The following is a 14,751-nucleotide window of genomic DNA, read 5'->3' as shown; positions in this document are numbered from 1 at the left end:
CCCTCAGACTTTGCATCCTTCCTTTCTTTGCTTTATTTTTCTACCTTCCTTCCTTCTTTCCAGCCGTTTGTGTGTAACATTGCTTAAAAACACGTGCTTGATTAATTTTGTGTGAGAATTTCTGTCAAACACGGGGGCCACTGACGGAGCTAGGATTGATTTTTTTTCCCCTTGGGGGGCTGTAGGGGGGGCCAAGGATATCTCAGGGGGTTCGTACAACAACAACAATTTTTATTTTACAAACCCCCAAATACTACATCATTTTATGAGGCCCGCGAAAGCAAATGATCAACTTCATGTTTCTTGCCAAAATAACAAAAGCGCAAATTGTCTTCAGTTTTTAACACGTTGAGAATTTTGAGCAAGATTGGAAACAAGAAAAATTGAGCAAACATTTTTTGTTACCAATCCCTAAACTGTTTTTACTGGCTTCTCATTTCAACTGTTCATCAATTTGTTGTGTATGATGATATGAGGTGATAATACATTTATTTTCATTCATTGTCATAAAGGCAAAGGAAAGCTTAACTATGACGTGCCCTCCGACGAAAATGAGTTTGACACGCCTGCTGTAGAAGAATAAACAAGTTAATTTGAAAAAGTGTTACTGGCCCACTCTACATAATTTGCAAATGTCTGGTGCAACAAATCATATACTAAAACACTAAAACACACTTTGTTGGTTTTGTTTGCGTTGGTGCTGCACAAAGTGAGAGTTTTTCCTTATACTGATTGGACTTGATATCTTCGTCATGCTTTACGCACACCGCGCACCCCACCACGCGCATCATCCGCCGCGCTCTCACTCACATCACACGGCGTGGGGTTATCGAACAGGAGGCGCGTCTTCAGGATGGATGCAACAATTCCACTCTTTAACTGATCTTAATTGGCAGGAAAGGGGAGGGTTCGGCTGATGCGCTATCTCTGCCGAAGCCGCGTTGACATTTGGACCAAAATAAGGGATAAAGGCTTGGCGCCGTTATCGCCGAACATTCACTAATCTGCTATCAACACCTTCACCTTCTTCCGTACCCGGGGTGCAATTCGGCGCAGATAAAAACGCCGTGCGGCGGCCCGTGGAGCATCAATCACCCGCGGGAAACATCCACCAAGGGGGGAAGAAAAAAAAAAAAAAAGAGGTAACCTCGCCTCGTTTGCATCGTGTCCCCCCTCCCCACTCAACCACCCACGATTCAAGTTCCAGACTTTTCAGCACCACTTCCCCCGGTGTACAGCGTTCTGTGGATTTCCTCGTGGATACTACGTGCAAGACCAACGCTGATACTCCGAATCTGAGTCTCCGATCCTTCTACCGACGATAAGCGCATCGCATGTGGGTCACTTCACGGGGTGGACCGCACTGGAAGCTTTGCAAGGAGGGAGAAAGAAACCGGTGGGTAAGTGCTGCAAAAATGCACCACATTATCACATGTACAAACACAAACCAACACCGTAAAAGGCTTCTTTTAGGCTTTGAAGTGTGGGAAATCATCACGGAATGAACGCACAAGACGTGCTTATTATGACTTGTATGCAAAAGTGCATCAATACGTGCAGTGCGACGCCCAGTTGTGCTTGTTTTTGATGCGTTTGTGGCTTGAAAAAAAGGTGCATCGTCTTGTCTGCATGCGAGCATCCCGCGCTGCGGAGGCGCCTCAAGTACACCCCCCCAACACACACACACACACACACACACACACGCACACGCACCCCCACGCACACACACGTACACGCACCCCCACACGCACACACACACACGCAAGCACACTCCCCCCAAAATTCGATTAAAACACGCTCAGTAAATATCAGCCTATAGCTAGAGCTTTAAAGGTAGCAACAGCTGGTGCACATCAGCGGGAGCAATGTACAAACTGACCCCCCCCCCCCCGTCCCCCTCCCCAAACACACACATTACACATGTTCATCTGAGCAGCCCTGAAACAAGTTGAGTCATTTTGGGAAGCATCGTAAATGGATGGTTGGTTGGTCTATAGTAACATTTGTGTTATGATGTCTTTCTATTTTTGTGTTTCACATTTTGGCTGGTGAACACAAGTGGAAACGCTAGGATAGGCTCCCTTCACCCTCTTGTGTGTGTGTGTGTGTGTGTGTGTGCCCCTGACAGTGGTGGTGATGATGGTGGTGCCCCCTCCCTCTCCTCTTCTTCCTCCAGCAAACTTTAATAGGGCACTTAAAGCTTGCACGCCTCTTAATGCAGAAGCATTATTTAGTTGTAGTAGAGTGGATAGTGGTGCACATTAGGTTATGCGGTCACTGCACCGTAAGCAACACGACACCACGACAACACCGTGTTGTTAATATCGGCCTCCGCGCCGGGGCTGTGGAGCTTACTCCCCGAGGCCTTTTTTCGCGGGGGCCAAAGATTAGCTTTGCGCCAACTTATTCTCACAGCTTCAATTGGACGGTGCATGCGTGGTGAAGGAAGGTGGTGGCGGTGATGCAAATATGCCATTGTCTGCATTCCGACTCAACTAGCAGTGTAATTACCTCAAGGCTCTGACTCTGCAAAAAAAAAAAAAAACCCTGAGGTTTTTAATTCACTCTCTTGAGGTCTGCGAGGGGATATACTGTAGATGACAGCTTGGGTTGTTCGCGTTCTTCTCAGTGATCATATTCTGCTTGAAATGTCTGCTGCAGCTTCCACTGACTTTTTGTGCTTTTGCCTTATCTACTGCTCCAGTGCAATGTCAGCGAAAAGTTCTTCTGGTGCAGATACAAGGCTCAGAATTGATAATAAAAAAATAGGCATTTTGTATATGAGAACAGTTGGCCTTGCGAATAGCCTACTGGCTAATTATTTGCACTTAACGTACAAGAGAAGCGCCAAAATCTGGTCTGGTGGACGTCCAAATTTTTATACTTGTAATTTCTGTGTAAAGTGAATTAATCCAGGCATTTTGTATGTTTGATCAGATGGCCGAGGCAATGTGCACTGTATATGAAAACCCTGTTAACATTCAGCAGAATCTTCCAATTGATCTCCCCGTTGACTTCCAAGATGTTCTTCTCTCAAAGCAAAGTGAATTAATCCACTCATTCTGTACAGTACCTGTATATTACAGCAGCTGGCCATGCGAGCATTGACGTTCACTTGCGACAGAAACCCATTAATCTACAGTGGAACATCCTTTATCTTTTCCTGTTTGACTTCCCAAGTTGCTCTCATTTTAAAGTAAGGTGAATTTATCCACACATTATTAGAGAAGCTGGCCAAGCGAGTACTGCTGCGCACTGGCCATGACTTTGATGGCCCTAAACGAGATTTTATAAGGGGACCTAAAAACATTTACAGCACAGTTGCCAACATTGTGGTCACATGACCGCAAATTTGTTCTGTTGGCTAGATACAGGGGGTGTCCTTCATCAGCGTCTCACATTGCCACATTCTTTCACTGGTTCTAGGCATACAGACTTGAGGGACATTTGGACATTCCAGACATTTGGCGGGGGCATTGTGTGATAGCATTATTTTACTGAATTTGACTATTTGTTAACGTTATTTATTATGCCTCCAACTCAGCAATTGCATCATGGGATCTTTCACTAATTAACGTTGTGTAAAACACCCTAAACGTATACTTGTCAGTTTGGGTAAAATCGGGTGTTAGTCACACCACACGGCACTTCATGTTGTCACTCTTATTTTGAATAGAAAAGGTGGACAATTTCCGGTGCTGGACTGATGCGAAATTGATTATTGTGACATATGAGTTATTTTGGTGGCTATTTTTTTAACCTGGAAGTGAGACGCCTGACTCACTAATACAATCCCGCCTCTTCCCAGGTGGCTGCCGTGCCACTTTCATGACCTCGTCTTAAAGCCGGCAGCTTCGTGCACTGCCCACGAAACTGTAATTAGTAATAAAGATGGAGAAGATATTGTGGGACTTTGCGTCCTCGACCCAGAGTCAAGTTAAAATATGAATACATTGATGTACTATTCATCCATGCGCATGGTAATGTGTGTAACAAGTAGATTTATTTTTTATACAACAAACTACGTCCGACATATCGTGCTTGACAAGGAAGTTAACGTTAGTGCATTAATGCTAATATTATATCATCATTCAGCTAGCAGTTTGATTTACTTCCAGTCACGCCATCAGGTTTGATTGTGAGAATTGCGTTAGTTTTAAGGTTTAATCTCCTGGCCAAACCACTTTGGCATTGTCCAAGGTTCACCATGCAGTCCTCTGAGAAATGATGACCACAGACAAACAGCTGCTGGATCGTCTGTCACCGGGGAGTCTCGTTTATAGCGTCTTTTTCCCGGATATACTAGTCAGCCATCCCGCCGGTAGGTCGACTTTGAAAAAAATTCGAAAGAGCGGCGCTCCAGCCAAGGGAGGATGGCGCCTCGGCCAGGGAGGCCGCTTGGAGCGCGCCTTCATCAGACACATGTGCCGGCAAGTTGAGGTGAAAATTTTTCAGAGCAGCGGAGCTCCAGCCGCGGAGGCCGGCGCCACGGCTAAGGTGGCTGCTCTTTCCCGGATACGCTGCTCGGAGAAAGTGGGCGTGTGTTTAGTCAGGGACAGTAGCGGTGTGGCTCACTAAATCTTACATGTACAGTATAAGGTGGTGCTTAGAGAGCTGGAATGAGCAGGAATGCTCAGAGATGGATGAATGGTGGAAAACACCACTTTATGGTGAGACATTAATACTTCAACATGGCTAAAAAAATGTTGCATGATATAGGCACTTAAAAATGGACAAATTATAGACTATTGACTTGCATACAATTACAAGTACTGTTGTCTGTCGATCCATCAAGTGTAACAAGTGAATCTTTTGTCAACTGCATATTTAAAAAAAAAGATGTAAGCAAACGGTTCCAAACTCCCGCCCAACTGTGACATAACAGTGGGGCTAATTTACATAATCACTGACCCCACACAAAACCAGGGTTAGGGTTTGAAGTTTGGGTTTCAAACCAGGGGTAATGTTTCGAAGTAGGGTTTTCAGACAGGGTTTGGGTTTCAAGTCAGGGTTTTAAATTAGGGTTTGAAGCCAGTATTTCGGGTTTAAAGTAGATTCGAGACAGAATTAATATTTCAAAGTAGGGTTGAAAGTCAGGGTTTCAAATAAGTTCTGAGCTTTTAAAGCAGATTTTCAAGTCAGGGCTAGTGTTTTAGTCTCTTGTTCACAGTGATTTTCAACTGGATTTGGTCTGTGCTTTGACCAGCTCATTCATTTTGAGTCTCAAGTGTTGATAAAGTGCCTCCAGCTGAAGAAGAAGAAGAAGAAGAAGAAGAAGACGAAGAGAAAGAAGAAGAAGAAACAGCCTAAAGCATGACGCTGCCACCACTACCGTCTCAATGTTGCTGTGCTGCCTCTGGTGATGCATGGTGTTGTTTGCTGCCCAGCTTTTTCTCTTACAAAGAAAAAACATGTTGCCTGCCACTGAATTTTGCAGGACGATGAACATTTTGGCCACTTTCCCAAACGAATGTGTTGCGTATATCTTAACACAACGCGCCACACATTGATCAAAGTGCTTGACTGGATTCCAACCAGAGACACTCTCCAGCCTCCTCCACTCTAGAGCACCTACAGCAGCACAGGAAATGCAGATTACCAAAACAGATCTGTGGTCAAAATCCCACCAGACCTTGGTTATTTCATTTACAAAGACTCGAACTGGAAATAGGAAGGGGGTGTGTTGAGTCTATGTGTGCGTGTGTGTGTGCTTCCTTTTCCTGCCGCCAGACACCATCTGCTCAGCGGGGAGCTTTTCCAAACAATTTCACTGTACAAAAAAAGGAGGTGAATCAGACACATGGACACACTACAAACAGCCAGCTCTGGTGGTTGGCGTCCCTGAACAGCTCTATTCATCACATACCAAAATAAATTCACCACTCTCATAAGTTATTTCACACACATATACAGTACCTCTGTCATAACTATATTAATAAGAAAAACATAACGGTGTTCGCTCATAGGAATGTACACAGTGAGTTCAGCGGTGCTGGATTTCCAAGCAGATTTTCTCCCAATTGGAAACAACGGCAAAAGAATTTCAATACAGTGCCTTGACTTCCATCACTATGCTCTTAACACAATACACTTGTATCTTAAATCATATTTCCGTGGTGAAATGCCATCAAGCCTTTATATTGTCACATGTTTTTCAGAAGAAAAATAACACTCCACAGGATTGTACTTAATGAAAACATACCGTAAGAACATCATTAAATAGATAGAATAAACAGTTTGTGCATCATGATTTCATGCTTTACAGGTAATTCATTGTGCTGCCCATTCAGGGGTATGCACCACCAGGGGGCAGTATAACACACACACATACTATGCTACATAGATTTAAGACGAAACAGATGAAGAACTGCAATAATATTAGTCTTTTTTAGCAGAGGACAAAGAATATACGCCTGTGAGTATCGTTGTATGCTCTGTCTGCATGTGTTGCTACCATCCGTTTGTAACTTTTGCAGTGTTGATTTTAAAACCATTAAGTTTTACAAAAATGTAAAAAGTTGCATTTAATGACAAATAAATGGTGTACAGTAAAACCCTGCATTTTCACCACTGTACATTGATGCTGGCCGCACATCGACACAACATAATTTTTATAAGTTATTGATTGATTGAATCGCTATAATTAACTGAATAATTTAGACTCAAAATTCCTAATACCCGTTTGTTTTTTATTCAAGTTTGAATGATATCTATAATCAACTATTTCAGGATTTTCGCGCGCTCATGTAATCTCCGGTCGGTGCCGGGGATTTAAGTAAAGCACGCAACATAGATCATGGCGGCAAGGAAGAGTAGATGAGACGACACAATGTGTTCGCTTGTGTGGAAACACTTGGGATTTAGCAAGAAATGAGATTGTCTTGACAAGACGGTTGCGCCGTGTATAGCCGTTACAAATGTCGAGTGTAATGTAACAGAAACACCACAATATGTCAACGCATCTCAACCAGCAACTCGACCGTGTAAGGTAGTGCAGTGGGACAGCCAAAAAAGGTCTCGCTGCCTTGTTTATTCAAAAACTCAATCATAAAACTCCTCGTGCTCACAGAATTACTTGCACACATACGTTTTATGCACAAATTGGTGCGTACGAACGGCATTGAGAGCATGCAGAGTAGTGTCTTAAAACCACGGCTCAGATTCAGAAAACAGGTCAACCGTGATTGGTCGTTGTGAGCAGTTGTGATGTCATTTTCAGTGGACAGAAGACAAAATGGCCACCCCCAAAGATGGCTAAAAGCGAGTGCATTTTGCTGCTTAACATATATTCATGTCATGTCATTTTCCAAACCGCTTATCCTATACAGGGTCGCGGGGAGTTGCTGGAGCCTATCCCAGCCGTCAACGGGCGAAGGCAGACGACACCCCGAACTGGTCGCCAGCCAGTCGCAGGGCACACATAGACACTGTCACTGAGCGGGAATCGATCCCACGCTGCCCGCACACAACTCAGGCGTGTGTACCACTACACTATCAGCGGACTTAACATATATTCCACAAACGCAAAATTAATCAGAATGCGGTGCTTCAACTAGTGGGCCTGCTGGGAAAATATTCTTGAAAAAAATATGTTTGAGTTGACTTCCGCTTTAAATAAGGAAAAAATAACTCACCCAGTATGATGCAGAGCAATGAGCATATCGTTAAATGAATGCCTACACTTTCATTCAGAATAAAGCAACGGGTAGAAATTGGCAGGTAACTGTCTCGCATACTTCTGGTGAGCCACATACGACAGTGGCGTCTTTCAAAAAGTATGAATTTCATCCGTAACCTGACTCTTATTATGGAGCTGACATTTCATTAATGTTGAAATATTGTGTAACTATTATAGGTTTTCAGGTTATTAACAGAGAAGGGGAAACAACAGCAGGGAGCGGCGCAACACAAGAAGAGTAATGTTGTGCGTCGCCTGAGTCATCGTAGACACACACACCCACGCACACACACGCACCCACACGCGCACACACACACACACACACACACATATACGCACACACGCACATTCTTCTTCCTTGGGCAGCGTTGTGTGAAATGGAGTGTGAAATGAGTGCACTTAACATCCCTGCTGTGGATTATACACATTATCTTACACCGGGGTTCAAGAGCATCTTTGCCCGCGATTCTGCCTCCCAGTTCCATTTGTTTCCACGCGTGTCCATTTAATGTTCCCTACATGCCTCCAGTCCATTTGTTACACAAGTTTGTTACACACCTGAGTGCGGCCACAAAACTCACATGAGACTTTTACACATTCAGGCTCTGATTTACTAAAATCCCAACTAGCGGGCGCTGCATGTTCGTGTTCACTCCAACCGATCGCACGTGCTGTTGGCAACAGGTGTAAAATCCGTGGAGGCCACGGTATTTAAAAGAGGGTTTTGCGCTTTAGGTGGCTTTGATGCTTTTTAACTCACTCAACTGTCACACGTTTTAAAAGCTGAGTCCCCCAGAATACAAGCTGTTTAAGAGGTTTTTGATTGATCTTTTCAGGCATACAGAATATTGCATTCTATGACAATATCAACAGCGTTTCAACCATGGATTTGGATTTCAAATTAGGGTTTGGAGCAAAGGTTATGGTTTCAAATGAGGGTTTCAAGCCATAGTTAGGATTTCAAAGTATGGTTTCACTTCAGAGTTAGGGTTTCAAGCACATATGGGGTGCATGCCACAGATTTACGGTTTAAATTCCTATGGTGCTGCATTAGTTCCAGTAGCCCACCCATCTCCGCTTTTGCTGATCTACTTATGTTGAATCATCAAAGCCTTTTCATTCACGCTGGCTACTAGGAAGGACACAGTCTTCAGGATGTTCGTGCCATTCTATTCATAACTATGAAGGTACGCATGCAGTTTTCTTTTGTGTTTACAATGGCCTTGGTGGTTAGCGCTAATGCTATCCCTATTTGCCTGCTGGTAATCCTGCACAGACCCTGCAGTCGTGGCTGTTATTTGGGTCGAGATGAAGAATGACTTATTGTACATGTCATATATTCATCCAAATGATGTAAACAGACAGGATTGTAATAAAATGATTGTGACTAAAATCAATTTGCACACTTGTTTGGTACTTTGTAAAGTGTTGTTAGTAATGCTAGCTAGATGGTGTGTATACAGGGTTAGGTGTGTGTGTGTGGGGGGGGGGCGTTTTGTGTGTTTGTGTGATATGGTTGTCTATGTAGTGTGCAATACAAATACACAAGCAGAGGGTGAGTTTGAATTTCCCGATATACCGGTATACATGTTGAACTTTATTTTTGGGTGGTGTAGGAGCATAGGAGGAGTATGCGGCGGCGCGCGCGCGTCCCCTCGGCTCCGGTGCGGGCAAAGCCGGAGCGGCTGCCGCATACTCCTCCTATGCTCCTACACCACCCAAAAATAAAGTTCAACACCATGTTATAATGTGAATTGTTTTGTCTTTCAACATGAAAACTTCCACGTAATAATGTGACAAGTTTAGTTAAAACTTGATGAGTTTGGCTTCCACATTTGGCGTAACAAATAAATTACTTTTGCTTCAGGTCATTGATGGAACCCTATGTAGGTATGTGTGTGCTCTTTTTATATCGTCAGCAGTTGGCCTGTTTTTAATTTTTTTTTTTTTTTTTTACCGTGTTAGTTGTTACACAGCTAGTAATTTTGATTCACAAGACACAAAATGGACTCCGCCAGTGACCTGAACATGAAGTAATTGCTTCTTGTTGTTCCGCTGAGTGCGGAAGCGAAATCTATTATGTTATAACGTGATGTTGAACTTCTCTTTTCCTGGTGTGGCAGCATTATTCCTCCGTAAGATTCTGACAGACTAATAACAAATCTAACTTGCCCTTTCAAAACGATGACCTTATGGCAGCAAGGTTACGAACTCAAATATGGCAAAAAATACAAAGCAGACAAATGGTTTTAACTAGCTGGCAGGATCGACTGACCTAGTTGTAAAAATGAGTTGAGTACTGGATTGTGTCATATTAGGTGTTAACTGCCCAATCTGAATTTAATGGATTTTAATTGTGTTCCTATTTTTTTCATCCATCCATTATTGATACCGCTTATCCTCACAAGGGTCGCGGGGCGTGCTGGAGCCTATCCCAGCTGTCTTCGGGCAGTAGGCGGGTGACACCCTGAATTGGTTGCCAGCCAATCGCAGGGCACACAGAGACAAACATCCGCACTCACAATCACACCTAGGGGCAATTTAGACAGTCCAATCAATTTACCATGCATGTTTTTGGAATGTGGGAGATAACCGGAGAACCTGGAGAAAACCCACGCAGGCACGGGGAGAACATGCAAACTCCACACAGGGAGGCTGGAGCCGGGATCGAACCCACGACCTCTGAACTGTGAGACGGACGTGCTAACCAGTCGACCTAGTGCCGCCCTTCTAATTTTTGATTTTTTAAAATTTAATTTCTTATTTAATTCTATAGTGGAGCATAGTCACGTCACTACTGTCTAATCCTCACTCAGTGTCCAGGTGGTGTACGTGGACCTCCCTGCTGAACTGGTGGCGGAACTAATGATAACTGCAAAGGCTAGTTCCTGAGAACCACCTCAAGTTAGAAAAAAAAAATGTACAACTGTGGAATAAATTTTCACTTTTGAATTAAACAAGGTATTATTTCAAAATGGCTGGTGCTGGCTGTTGTCACATTGAAACTAGTAGAAATTGACACAATTAAATGACAATAACAAACAGGAGATATTGACCCCAAAAAAACATGAATAAAAAATTGAAGTAATCAAATTACAATGGGAGGGAGCGTTGCAGTGTTAAGATACTCTGTTACTACCCCATGCTTTTAAGGCGCCCATTCTCATAGCTGGTATACAAACAAACGTCACTGAACTCAGAACTGTGTACTGTGTTGATCCATTTTGTGGCAATTCTACTGTCGCCTGTTTGATGGACTCCATAGTGGTCAACAAGGTCTCAGTGCTTTGATCCCTGGGCCAGGTAATTCAGAAATATGAACTCATCGATGGGCTCAGAAAATCTCAGAGTCAGAATAGCCAACACTTGCCCTTGGTAGGTAAGTGACTTTTACTGCCAAAACAAACAGGATTGAAATTTTGTCCTCATGGGCCCACAGCCTCAAAAAAGGACATTATTGCAATCATAACCAATCCCAGTTTTTCATTCATACATATATGTTGTTTGATGCGGTTATAGATGAAAGAGGATAGATTTGAAGTCTTTTATCAGTAGATTATAGATGTCGCCGGGGCAAACAGCATGAGCAGATCATATGATGCAAACCTAAAGCAAAAGGAGCTTAAACTTTTTTTCAACACAAAACAAACACTGCGTGAGATCAATATGGACTTAGTCGAGTGCATGGTTCTTTAAACCTTTTTAAATAAAGTGCTATTTCTTAGGTACTAATGATGTTTGATACATCTAAAATTACAATTTAGCACAACCTTTAGTTGTTATTAATTACCAATATTTATGTACAGTATTTGAAGAAAGTGATCATAATAAATGATTTATCACAATACTTGTCAACAATGTATATATTTTTTCCCCCAAGAAGCTGGTTATATGCAACACTTAATTTCGGGGGGAAGCAGAAACTCAGCTATTGTATCAGTTTTCAATACCATGCAATTTTAATGTAACATTAAATGTATTCATGTTATGCCTGTTACTTGAATTTGTCCTACCTGGTGAAGAATCAACCTTGACATGGACAGTGCCTCTCTTTGTGCCGGCTCCGTATGTTTGTCCTTTTAAATAAGGCTGGCTACACGCCTGCGTAATGTGTACTATTAAGGCTGTCCCTGCGGATGGCGACAATCCCCTATCCACTAAGAATACTGTACTGAATTTAGCAGAAGCCTAACATAGAGGCACACAGCAATACTCACCATAAGCGCTTGCTGTTGGCTGATGCTTAAATTCACTCATTTTTTCAGTAGCGGTGACGATCAAAAAGTGCTTTCCAAAGTCTAACTGCCAAGCGCTATGGCGCTACGGTGGACCGGAATTATTTGAGGGACCCACATTTTTTTACCGGAAGTCCCGAGTCTACCGTGGCAAATACACCATTGGGGTTTCAATGTTAAGTTTTCGATCAGGGTTAGGGTTTGAAACAAGGATTAGGGTTTCAAGTCAGCAGTGCTACGGTGTCAAACTACTGCAGGACAGGGTTCGGGTTTGAATGCAATGTTGTAAATCAGAGTTGGATTTTCAAATTAGGGCTTTGAAGTCAGGGTTTGGGTTTCCTTGTAAGGTTTTAAATTATGGTTTCAACAAGGCTGGGTTAGGGTTTCAAACAAAAGTTAAAGTTGCAAATCAGCATTTCAATCCAGGTTTTGGGCTTCGAAGTAAACATTTAAACCTGTGTTAGGGTTTCAAATGAGGCTTTCAGGATTTTTGATTGTTATTTTTCTTCTTAACATGACCCACACTGGTTAGAATAGCATTTTAGGGTTTCAAATTTGGATTTCAAGACATGGCCTGTGTTTTAAATTTGGGTTTTAAGACAGGGTTAGGGTTTCAATGAAGAATTCGGGTTTGAAGCCTGGATTTAGGTTTCAAATGAGCGTTTCGGTTTCATTATATTTGTACTTACATGAAGTACACTGGTTAGAACAGTATTTTCAGTAGAGTACTTTATGTGATGAATGCAAAAGAGTATCTGGAATGTCACTAACGTTACAGAGCTGTGATGTAGACGCAATATGTTTTTGCTGCTGTGTGATGGAGCCATCCATGGCTGCTCAAAAAGAAAGCTGTCGTTGGGCTGTGGACTCATGGCCCATTTTCAAAAGAGCACCAGTGAGGTACACGGAGTAATAATAACACTTGTTCACTTCTTTCCACCTCTGAATGTGGGTGCAACTGGATGAGTGGAAGAGATGAGTGAGCATGCCACATGCAACCACCTTCCGTTTCACAGCAATCTCTCTAGCTTCACATACTCTATAGAACAGAAGTAAAGCACCATCTTATCATATGACTCATCAAGAAGTAAGTTCACATTTTGTGCTTTCAAATTAGGGTTTCATCACAGGTTCAAGATTTCAAATTAGAGTGTTAAGTCAGGGGCTGGGCTTCAAATCAAGGTTATGGTTTTAAAATACAGGTTCAAGAGGTTCTCAAATTCGGGTTTTAAGCCAGGGTTGGGTTCAACACAAGGTTATGGTTTCAAATCAGACTCAGGGTTTTGTGCCAGGATTAGGTTTTTAAAGGTAGGTTTCAAGTCATGGGTAGGTATAACATTTTGGTTTTAACCAAGAGTTTCAAATCAGTGTTCGGGTTAGTCTTTCAAATGAGAGTTTCACACCTGGGTTTGGGTGTCAAAATAGGGTTTAACAGTCAGGGTTAGGGTTTTTAAAGTTAGGGTTTAGGTTTCAAGTTGGGGTTTTAAGCCTGTGTTAAAATCTCAAAGTAGAGTTTGAACCATGGGAAGGGTTTCAAATTTGGATTGGGTTTTGGTTTGGTTTTAATACAGGGTTTGGGTATCTAATTTTGGTTTCAAACAAGTGTTAAAGCCGCACTCCTCAGGATTTTGAGTTTCTACTTGCTACTGCCAAAAAATGAAATTGCACACGCCTTTCTTCGCCTGCACGATGCACGTTGTCATGGATTTCCTGGTCTTTTTTTTTTTTTGCCATCTTCCGAGAAACTCTTGGTTGTCTGGAGCGTGCTGGACGGCGGCCTCTTCTGAGCAGAAGTAGGATCCATTATGGCGAAATAATATCTTGTGGTCGCGACTCTGTGAGACAACGACGAGAACACGCATGGCGTCACATCCGCAGAAAGAGCGCGGGAAATTCGAACCCAATTCCAATCCGAAAATTATTTTCCTGAGGCTTGCAAGAATAGCCACTGTCAACAGCTCAAGTGTTAATCTGCTATTTTTAAGATGTATGAGTCATACGTGGTCATATGAAAAGGCTATTGTAAAGATATTTTCGGGCAAAATCCTGCAGAGTTCAGCTTTAAAGCGGAAGTCAACCCAAACATATTTTTTTCAAGAATATGTTCCCAGCATCCCTACATTTAAACCTTAACTACATTTGAAACCTTACCCATGGCTTGCAATCTACTTTGAAACCCTAACACAGGTATGCCACTTAAACCCCTAACCCTGATTCGTAAGTGGAAGGAACGCAAACATTTTTTTTTCAAGAATATGTTCTATGCAAGCCCACTAGTTGAAACACGGCATTCTGATTACATTTGCGTTTGTGGAATATAAATTAAGCAGCAAAATGCACTTGTTTTTAGCCATCTCTGGGGTTGGCCATTTTGTTGTTTGCGGACAATGAAAATGACATCACAACTGCTCACAACGACCAATCACGGCTGACCTGTTTTCTGAATCTGAGCCGTGATTGGTCGTTGTGAGCAGTTGTGATGTCATTTTCAGTCGACAGAAGACAAAATTGCCGCCCCAGAGATGGCTAAAAATTAGTGGATTAACACTTATTTTACAAAGGCAAAATTAATCAGAATGCCATGTTTCAACTAGTGGGCTTGCATAGAACATATTCTTGAAAAAAAAAATGTTTGAGTTGACTTCCTGTTTCAGGTTAGGAATCAGGGCTAGGGGTTTAAGTGTCATACCTGCGTTAGGGTTTCAAAGTAGATTTCAAGCCATGGGTAAGTTTTCAAATGCAGTTAGGGTTTAAATTTAGGGTTTCAAACAAGGGTTATTTAAATTACAGGTTTGTGTTTCAAATTAGGGTTTCCAGACAAATTAATGTTACACGCAC

At 42.5% G+C, this 14,751-nt stretch overlaps 1 protein-coding gene across 4 annotated transcripts in view; it reads left to right on the top strand.

Moving 5' to 3' along the window:
- Nucleotides 1–829: 829 nt before the first annotated feature.
- LOC147141753 (metabotropic glutamate receptor 4-like) overlaps nt 830–14,751 on the top strand; it is a 213,904-nt gene continuing 199,982 nt past the window's right edge. For 2 of the 4 annotated variants that reach the window (XM_086040446.1, XM_086040449.1), the window contains exon 1: nt 830–1,400. The gene's annotated coding sequence lies outside the window, so the exon portion shown is untranslated. The remainder of the gene's footprint in view (nt 1,401–14,751) is intronic. The other 2 variants (XM_086040447.1, XM_086040448.1) reach the window with 2 other exon arrangements.

This window comes from Filicampus tigris, chromosome 9 (genome assembly GCF_054856515.1).
Source record: "Filicampus tigris isolate MCC_2025a chromosome 9, RoL_Ftig_1.0, whole genome shotgun sequence".
In the NCBI taxonomy this organism is placed as follows: Eukaryota; Metazoa; Chordata; class Actinopteri; order Syngnathiformes; family Syngnathidae; genus Filicampus; species Filicampus tigris.
The sequence above is the reverse complement of the archived record's forward strand: the minus strand, read 5'-3'. Positions and strand labels throughout refer to the sequence as shown.